The sequence below is a fragment of the Bidens hawaiensis genome, unplaced genomic scaffold, assembly GCF_021521415.1.
Source record: "Bidens hawaiensis isolate Kalapana, Puna unplaced genomic scaffold, B.hawaiensis_p1.1 tig00013298_1, whole genome shotgun sequence".
NCBI classification, from domain to species: domain Eukaryota; kingdom Viridiplantae; phylum Streptophyta; class Magnoliopsida; order Asterales; family Asteraceae; genus Bidens; species Bidens hawaiensis.
In genome coordinates, this window is record NW_027492127.1 from 276,076 (window position 1) to 286,541 (window position 10,466).

A 10,466-nucleotide genomic window follows, 5' to 3' on the forward strand; every position below is an offset into this window, starting at 1 on the left:
GAACTCGTTGGGAGATGGAAACCGAACTAAACCGAAACTTTTGCTTAAAAGACTTGTAGTTAACTTTTTTTGTTGTAAAATTTAAGTTTTCTTCATTTATAAACCAATATACAAGTTCTATGATATTTGGGCATGTAGAAACCATCTATGAACTATTTGTGAGATGGAGACCGAACCAAACCGAACTATACCGACTTTTACTCGCTTAAGACACACAAGTGTGTTTTTAGCTATCAAGACTTGTATATTTCTTTAAAAAATAGTTTACAAACTGATTTTAATTATTTTCTTAAGTACTTGGAATAGTTGGATCCAACTTGATCTCATAACATAGTTTGGACCGACAAAACCGAACACTCGCTTAACGTGCGTTGTTAGTTCTAAACAATAGATCTACATACTTGGTTAAGTGTTAGTATGTTTTAATGAGTTATCTCATAACAATTAATATTTTGGAAAGTTGACTTTGGGTTCGACCATTTGTCAAGACCCGAACCGACAACCCGAACACTCGTTAAAAACCCGTTTTAGTATCTTTAGCCTAATGGAACTTGCATTTTAGCATTTTCCCTACCTTATTACTTAACATTGGTTAAGTAAATATTAAGGTTAGATACTTTAACCCGGTTTTGAGCAAACTTACATTTTTTTAAAAGGGTTATTATTATAAATTCTTAAATAGTTACATTTTAAACCTTGAACTTTAATTGATTAGTTTTTGCAACAATTATTTTATTTAAAGATCTTCAAGACAACCTTTCTAAATCCAAGACTTTCTTTTATTTAGGCTTCATACGTTAAACTCGTCGTTCCGGCAAATCTCCAAATAATCAATCTTTCAAGTTTATTACTTGAACGTGAGTAACTTCATACCCCGTTTTCTATCTTTTATTTTGGGGGTGACATTTCAACTTATCTAAACTAAATGTTTTATACTTGGGTCTTAAACCACAAACGTTGTTGTATACCTTACTTGAATAATTGCTCGATTTGGTGTTCTATGCTTATTTGACTATGTGTTTATCGCTTTTGGATGGTGGAACTATAAATCCTAGACCATTTGGCAACCCCTCATGGCAAGGTGTCGTTAACGTAATGCAATTAACGATAACTATAAAATCCTAAACTATTTGGCAACCCCTTATAGTTGGGTGTCGCTAACTTGTTAGCGATAACTATTTATCCAAGTTTATAGCTATTATTTATGGTTTTTTTTACTAGTTTTGTGGCTTTTCATACTATATATCTATTGTTCAAACTTATGAATTGCTCACCAACCTTTGTGTTGATAAACTTTATTTATGAAATGTTACAGGTTTGCATCTAGGTTGATTATGGAGTTCGGTGAAGAAAACGTCACAAATACCGTTAGGATATTAGCAAAAATGAACAATATTTGATTTGCTATATTTTGTTATATTTTGTTGTATTTGAGTTATGAATATTTGGTTATGTGACATTTTCGATGTTGTGAAATGAAATGAGTTTGTTAAATATTGTCGCTTTAAATAGTGTCATGCGCTTATGAGCAATCGTTGCACCCCGACATGTTCCGCCGCCTTTGGTCGGGGTGTGACAACTAAAATACCCTTAATATGTTGCTATTATTACTAAAATACCAACAGTCAACTGACGGCAGGAGTCTATAAACCCGCCGGAGAAACACAGGGAGTCAAAGTTCGCAAAATCTTTTTCAGTGGTTAACTCATCGCGCGACAATATAAACCAGGGAGACAAAATGCAGATTTCTCTTTTTGTTTTGTCTTGCAATTTAGAGTACTAATATGCAGAAGCTAAAAAATATATATTCGTGTGAAATGGGCTGCGTTTGTGTCAGCGAATGAAATTTGTGTCGAGTTTAGGTTCACATGTCTGATATATATATGATATGATTAAGTTGACTTATATGCACCGGCTAGTATCGACAACTATTTGAATATGTAAGATAGTAAGTTCATGGATGAGAAATATCTTCACATAAACTTAAGGCCATGGGGCATGGCTCATGGATGGTCACCGGGGGTGCTGCGACGGCGTACATGACACCATTGAAACACCATGCCGCCGCCTCCTTGGTCGCTAGTGACGACATGCGCATGAGGGCCATCATGGAGCCCATTCCCATATTTCCCATTTTGTGACCCCACCACCTACAATCTCGCCCAATTATATATTTTTTTTCTTTTCTTATTTCATATTTTTTTTTGTATTTAAATAATATAAATAAATAGAATGGCGCAGAATGATGGAGAAAAACTCATAAGTAACAATAACATTGGTTGATTGGTGGAGTTGAACGATAGATGAATGCTGATATGATGTTGATGTAACAAATGATGGAAAATGGGGAGAATGACCCATAACACGTAGCCTAAATATGTAATATAATGGTTCGTGTGAATGTTAAAGGGGAAATGGGTGCTCTTCTCAAGTATACTAACTTCTATCAATCTTACACTTTATCTAAACTATTCTAAAACACCTTAATAACATGTCGCGTTTCTTTAAGTAGTCTAATTTTTCCTCTTTAAACAAGTTAAACCAATAAAAGTAATAACTAAAATAAAGTAAATTAAATGAAAAAAAAACGACAATTTAAAAATGGTTAACACTAAATAAATGAATGAAACTTGAATTATTTTTTGTTGGGCTTTGATTTGTGCCACTTAATTATCATATTTAAAGGCCACATAATAAACATAAACAAACACATGCATCTCTTTCATCCACCTAGCAGCCAGCACACTAGCACAGTACCCACCCTCCAGCTGGTGATGCCGCCATTGTCGTCAGGCGACAAAACCAGGCGGTGGCGATGTTACCGAATTAGGTATGATTTGAGGTAGCGGCAGGCGCCCCCTTCCCCACCAAAGTAACTAACAGGTCAATTGAGAATTCTGGTAACTTCCCAATTTTTAATATGGTATAGTAGCGTATAACTTGTGTATTACACAAGGCTGAAAAATTATTAAACTAAAAAAAATATAGATAAAAATAAAGTCCATATAACACAAATTAATATAACATAAATTCAAATAATATACTCAGTTGGCATTTTAATACAAAAGTTTTTTTTTGTTTGAACGGCTAAATTTTGTACACTATGGGTATTGAACCTATGACCTCCCCTTTTGTTTTGTTAGCTATGTATAAAATTCAAAGTATATATACATATAATTTATTTTATAGAAGAACATCAAAGCATAAAATAATTAATAAAGAAACGAGGGGAGTAGATATATCATAACTTCTACATGATAAAACTAACTGAATCACAATTTAAACATAAAGCCACACCTAAAAATAACTTGGTGACTCGCTAAGGCTTTAGTATATCTTCTAACACTTTGAGAAGATTGCTTAGAGCCTCTTATAGCTAGAACTAGGTTTATGGAGAAACCGGAAGTCTGGTACTTCGGTTATCAGGTTACATATATAAAGTTCCCCTGTACATGTTATGATGCACATAGTACAGGTATTATAAAATAAGAAAATTACCAAATATGTCCATTTTAGTATTTTATATTTTTAGTTTTTTTACCAATCAAATAAAACAAAATGTTTATTTGACTTATTGAATATGGGTCGTGCTATTGGCACACCCCCATCTATTTACACACCCCTAATATGGTTCATATTGCCCAATATGAAGCATAAATGACCTCAAATGTCATACATGATTGTAATACACGGAATTATATGCAAAGTGAATGGGTCCCATAAGTCTAATCTCTCACAATATGGACAGTTTATATGGTCCATACTACTCATATGATCCATATTGGTACATATCATCTTATAACTGACTTAATCAGACAAAAAAATCACACTAAGGTCCATATGGTCCATATTGACCATTAAGTTACATATTGGAATAACAACCAGACCAAAAAATGACATGGTCAGCTTTTTGTCTGTTAGATGGGCTGATATGGGTCATATTGATCAAATATGACTCATATGAGGGGTGTGTATATAGATGAGGGGGGTGTGCCAATAGACGGAGCCTTGAATATACTTTCAATCTCGGCCACTTGTATACTTTTTTAATTATTAGCTGAAGAAATTTTTAATCGACAAAATTATGCCACACGCTATGGAAGTCGGGTCGACAGTTGTTTTTATTTAAATCGTCAAGGCCGGCAGGATTTTGTATGTGTTCGACTAGATTTATTTTGGCAACTGGCGAGACTAAAAATTGTTTTCCATTGAAATTTTTTTTGGACTCATACGAGATTTTTTGAATTCCGACAAGATTGTTTTGACAAGCAGTAAAATGTGGTTAGTTAAAAGTTTCCTCAAGTAATGATAAAATGTTGTTGATTCAACGTGATTTAGAGGTAGACATTTTGGGCGTAAGATCTTCAAATAAATATTTTCTTGACTTCGATAATGGACATTTTGATCATTTTCATTTATAAAAGTTTTATCTTTGACCATGGGTTGACTTTCCGTACACGTTTTTCTGCTCATTATACAATCACTGATTGTGTTTGTGATTGTTTTAAAAGAGACTATAAAAAAATCGAAATTTAAGTTTGAATTCAAAAGTTGTTAGCATCTCCATTCTCCATGAATCTTGCAACATCATGTTATTTAAACGTGTTTCTCTTTTCAACCGAGAAACAAAACAAGATCATTTTGCTTCATTTTTAGTCAAATAGTGAAGGATATTCGATGAGTAATGAAAAAAGGGGCGGAGGCGATCCGTATATGTTGTTTAGATCGATCAGAAAGTGCAGAAATAGCTAGAATTGAATGCGGAAATTATGGAAAAACATCTAGTAATGTATTTAACCAGAAAATAGATTATGCTCATACAGAAGTATCTACTTTTTACGGAATCTCGGGTGTCAAAGTGTGGATTTCATATAGTAAAAAGGAAAAAGGGACGTGCCATATCCAAGACATACAAAATCTAGTAATTGACGGAAAGACAGATGACTATGTTTAAAAATAGCCCACGTCATTTGCAAATTTTGTTAATTCCATGTTATTAAAATTGCTTTAAGATAAATTTTAATTAAACTGCTAACTATCTTTCAAACTTTAAGGTTTCACATCATTTAATGTAAAACTGACATTTTAAAAATATATCTTGTTGTAGTTGCCAATTATTATACATAACAAACAAAAAGTTTCATGCCGCAAGACAACAGTTGTCCACTTGGTAAGCTATGATTGGGCCAAGTAATTCACTCTGCTTTCTTTTGTTTTTTTTGGTTTTTTATATTAATATCATAATTAAATGGTTATTCGTGTCGTCTCACTATCAGAAACCAACAACACTTGGGTTTTACCGACTCACCGTCGCAATGTCCGGGACAACAATGCTCGGGTTTTACCAACGACCGGGTTTTACCCAACATTTTTGTTTTAGTTTTGTTGACTTTATTAAGAATAAGAAAGAAGAACTTCATGTAAATACCATGGAATAAGGGTTTTTTCAAAAAATGACCACAATTGAGACTTTTTTAGAAATTGGACGTCACATTGGCTCTATTTGCGTCATTTTCTATCTATTATTTTGAATTAGATCTATAAGATCCCCCAAGTCCTAGCTTTTAAATAAAAGCATAACTGTAACTGACCGAATTTGCGTCGGCTTACCAGCGCAACGCCCAAGACAGAAAACGCTCGGATTCTACCAACGTCTAGATTTTACCGATCGAATAAACATCGTTTTAAACATTGTATTTGTTTATAAGTAAACCCGAAGAAGTTATCTATTAGGTTTTAACGCTTTGGTTCTACCAACTTTGCTTATATCATAACGAACGTAATTGATATTGGTCGAATTCTCATCGGCTCGCCATCGTAATGGTTTTTACCCACTAGGGTTTTAGCAACATGGGGGTTTCAACGCTCGAGTTTCAGCAATGCTCAGTGTTTACCGACCGAACAAATGTCGTCTTAAATTTTTTAATTTTTTGTATGTTAGTCTTTTTTATATGTTAATTCGATGAAGTTATTTTTTGAGTTTAATTTTGGTACCGCTATGAACGTAACAGATACTGATCAAATATGTGTCAACTCGCTGCTTCATCGTTTAGGTTTTACTAAAGCCCGAGTTTTACAGACCTAAAATAAATTGTTATAAATATGTTAAATTCCTTTTCGTAATACGTTATACGAGTGCGGCTATTTATTTTGTGTTTTAATTTAAATATGTTAATTTAACGAATTTATTTTTTAGGTTTAGTTCTGGCACCGTAATAAACGTAATCAGTACCGACTGACTTCGCTCTGACCGGCCACCGCAACACCTAATTTTCACCAATCTAGTTCTTGCATAAATTAATTTGTATCATACTTAAATTTATTGTATTGCATTAACATGCTACATTATAATGTGTGTAATATACTAATATGTGTGTCTGCATGATAGTTGGTTTTATATTATAATTCAAAAGGTCCTTTTGCAAGGAAATTATCTATTGTTAAGTTGTTTCCATATATATAAAATGCACAATTATACAATAACATGCTGTTCTTCTCAAGTACTATAATGCTTCGTGTGAATGTTAAAAGAGAAAGGGGTGTTCCTTCCAAGTATACTAACTTCTAAATTACTATATAGCCTAAACTACTCTAAAACACCTTAATAATATGTCGCGTTTCTCAAGTACTCTAAAACCATTTTTTTCCTCTTCAAACAAATTAAATATTAAAAAGTAATGACTAAAATAAAGTAAATGAAAAAAAAGGCGACATTTTAGAAAATGGTTCACTAAATAAAGGAATAAAAGTTGAATTATTTTTGTCGGGCTTTGATTTGGGCCACTTGATTATCATTTTAAAGCCCAAATAATAAACCTGATAAACAAACAACTGCATCTCTTGCTAGCGGCCAGCACAGTACCCACCCTCCAGGAGGTGATGCCGCCATTGTTGTCGGGCAGCAAAACTAGGCGGCAGTGTTACCAAATTGGGTACGATATGAGGTAGCGGCGGGCACCCCTTCCCCACCTAGGTAACTAACATTGGGCCGATTTTAATATGGTATAGTAGAGTTCGAACTTAGAACTCGTGTATTACATTAGATCGAAAAATTATAATTACAGAAAATATAAATAAATAGAAAAAGTCCGTATAACATAAGTTCAAATAATATTCTAAGTTGGCATTTTAATACAACAGTCTTGTTAGGTTAGTTATATATAAAATTTAAAATATATTATTTCTTTTATTATAAAAGAATATCAAAACATAAAATAATTAATAAAGAAATGAGGGGTGTAGATATATCATATGTTCTACGTGATGAAACTAACTGAATCACAACTTAAACATGAAGGCCACACCTCAAAATAACGTGATGCCTAGGTTAAGGCTTTAGTATATCTTCTAACACTTTGGGAAGATTGCTTAGAGCCTCCTTATAGCTAACATCTAGCTAGAACTTCTTGCTCAATGGTGAAATATGCTAAGAACACAAAGAACAAGGTTTTGGGTGTGACATGAGAGAATTAGATGATGATTATGCATGGTTATGGACTTCCAATCTTCCTTTTATAAGCCCAAATCGACCAGGTTATTCATTAGTTGGCATTTAGCATGTATGAGTCATGTTGGCAAAACTTATTTACAGAGTCACCTTTACCTTTAAAGACGGACTGCCACAAAATTATGGGCGGATTAAATTGTTCGTCTTGTCCTTAAATCTTCACTGATACGAAAGCCTTTATACGAACTGTCACAAGTGATTAGACGTATTGTCTAATTGACAATTGCACCAGATTATATAGATACCTAATACGAACTGTCACAAATGGTCAGGCAGCCCGTCTAACAAAGTTTTGGTTCAATTACCGTTCGATTGTTCCATTTCCAAAGGTATTAAGATAGGGAAACTCTTCAAGGTATTATAGGTCCAACTATGGTTGATGCGCTTTATCAATTACCTTCACCTTCAGTATCACTTGCCACCCATCCATAAGGTCTCCCTAAATTCGTACAAGTATGAAGTACAAACATTTATGATGATTAGTGTGTATTATGGAACACTCCAAACTGATTCAAACATAAAGTTGTGCTCTGGTAGCTACTCATCCTAGGTCACACACACACACATGATAACGAGCAAGCGATGAAAGCAAGTTTTGGTTAACTTGTTGACTTTTCTTAAAAGTATATGGCATGATCTTGTTGTGTCGGGGTTTGTGGCCTCCTCCAAGAACAAAAATAAATCAAACAAGCATCGTCTTTTTCCTCTCTCCCCCGTTTGTCATCAACGACGTGATTGTTGAATTAGAAACAAGGCGGTGTATAGGTTTGTGTCTATTAATGAGGTTCGGAGTATATGGTATCTTAACGTTAATTGGATTGATCAAAACACTGGGTGCGACTCCAGTAAGGGTCCTGAGATCTTAATTGCCGGTAATGGTGGACACGTGGAGTTTATTTTTACAAAACTCACTTGAGTTGTGAAAATGAGTGACTACCCTAACATGGAATGTATATGTTTTTAGATTGCCACCAAATAGTGGTCGTAGTTGGGGTGGTGACAGATTTAAGAACGAATCTTCAATCTGCTATATGAACCCCCCATAAAAGAAAAGAAAAACAATGAAAAAAAGAAATAATGGTTGGGTCGGTGACCTATGTTTACTTATATACGTTGAAGAGTTGTCGCTTTAAACAATCTATTTGCTTTGATCGACCCAATACTACTTTGTGTGTTCTTGCCCTTTGTTAACCCAACCGTCGACTTTAGGGTTTTTCCGGTGAGGCCGGCGCTGCCATGTAGCCGGGAGAGGATTGATCGAATTAGGACGCGCTGTGAGAATTCGGCTTGTTCGACGGTGTCGAAAAGTGTTAGATTGTTGACCGACATGGCGACATCATATCATTGTCTGCCATTGTTGGCTAGTTGAAGGAAAGGAAAGGAAAGGATGAGTTACCCGTTTAGGGTTACGTTTATGGAAATTTGTAAAAGAGAAGGGTTGAGTTTGTTTGTTTTATATTAAATGATCTGGAATGCCACATAATTTTCAACGTAATCTTTTTTTTTGTTTGACACCTGGATAGGCCACGTTATCAAATCATTAAAGGAGTTAATATCCGTTAGTCGTGATCCATTTAAAATAAATACCCATTTAGTTTGTACCGTCAATATCATCAGTCAACTTTGAAGTTGAGACCATTATTTAATAATAGAACATAGTTGGAATGATTTAAAATCAAGAAACCTAAATTATATGATTATACATGATATAAAAGATTCTAATATGAATGCTCTTAAAACCCGGAACTCTCCAAGAGTCAAAGTATCATTACATAAAATTCTTAAATTTTAAATTTTGACATACATCTCATATGTGAAAATATTTATTAAGTATACTAATGATTAAAAAAAATATAAAAAGATATGCAAAAGTTAATTTATAATTGATTTTGAAAATACATTAATTATTTGTTTAATGTAATTTGACTTTTATGTACTATTTAATTAGAAAGAAAAGTTATATTCAAATATATTAAAAGAAAGAGGGAATTTAAAATAAATATATTTTTATTAATACAACTAGGTTAGAAACCCATGTATTATACATGCTAAATAAATATAAATGTAGTACATATTAAGTTATAAGAATTTAGGAACTATTAAACAATATTATGATATTTTGAATTAAAAAATAATTTAATACGCACACTAGTAAATTTTAAGAAAATAATATAGTTAAAATTAATATTTTTAATAACTAAAGCAACAATAATATTTATAATTGAAAACAGATTTCCATAACTTATAAATCATTGAATACTTCTTTGTATATGATATTTGATGTTCTATGAGGATGATTGTCATTTTTATCTACTTCGTGATCCAACGGGTCAATGATTTTTAGATTTTATCAATCTATGTCCCCCTTTTAAATGAAAAAGTTATGCAAGTGGGTTTCTCATTTTATTTCTTTATTTTGAATTTTGAATATGACTTTAGAGCTATTTATTTCACAAAAGAATCAAAAGAAATATAAAAAATTCTCATAATGGCCATTTTAATGAGTAAGATCCCAAATTTGTCCTTCACATTTTCTTAATTCTTCGAATGCCCCTCCAAAGATCTCGGCCCGAGTAAAAGATAACCCATGAGTGTTTCCATAACCAATTAATTGAAGACGCGTGACAATAAACTTGTCGGGACGAGTATTTTAGGAAAAGAAAATTACCGAGACGAATCTTTTTAGAACAAAATGCAACGGACATGTATTTTGAAGAACAAAATCGTCTAGACGAGTTTAATTCTTTCCTTTTTCATCATTTTTCATTCAGTAACTCGTAATTAGTTTTTCTTTTATAATATTTAAAACATAAAGTTTTACAAAATTCAGAATATACCATTCAGAAGTGCTTTTTTTTATCTATGCGTCAACGTAAATTTAATTCAAACCGAGCCGGGTTCAAATTAAAAAGAAAAATAGATATTTAAGTAATGAACAATCTACTGCTACTCTATAAGT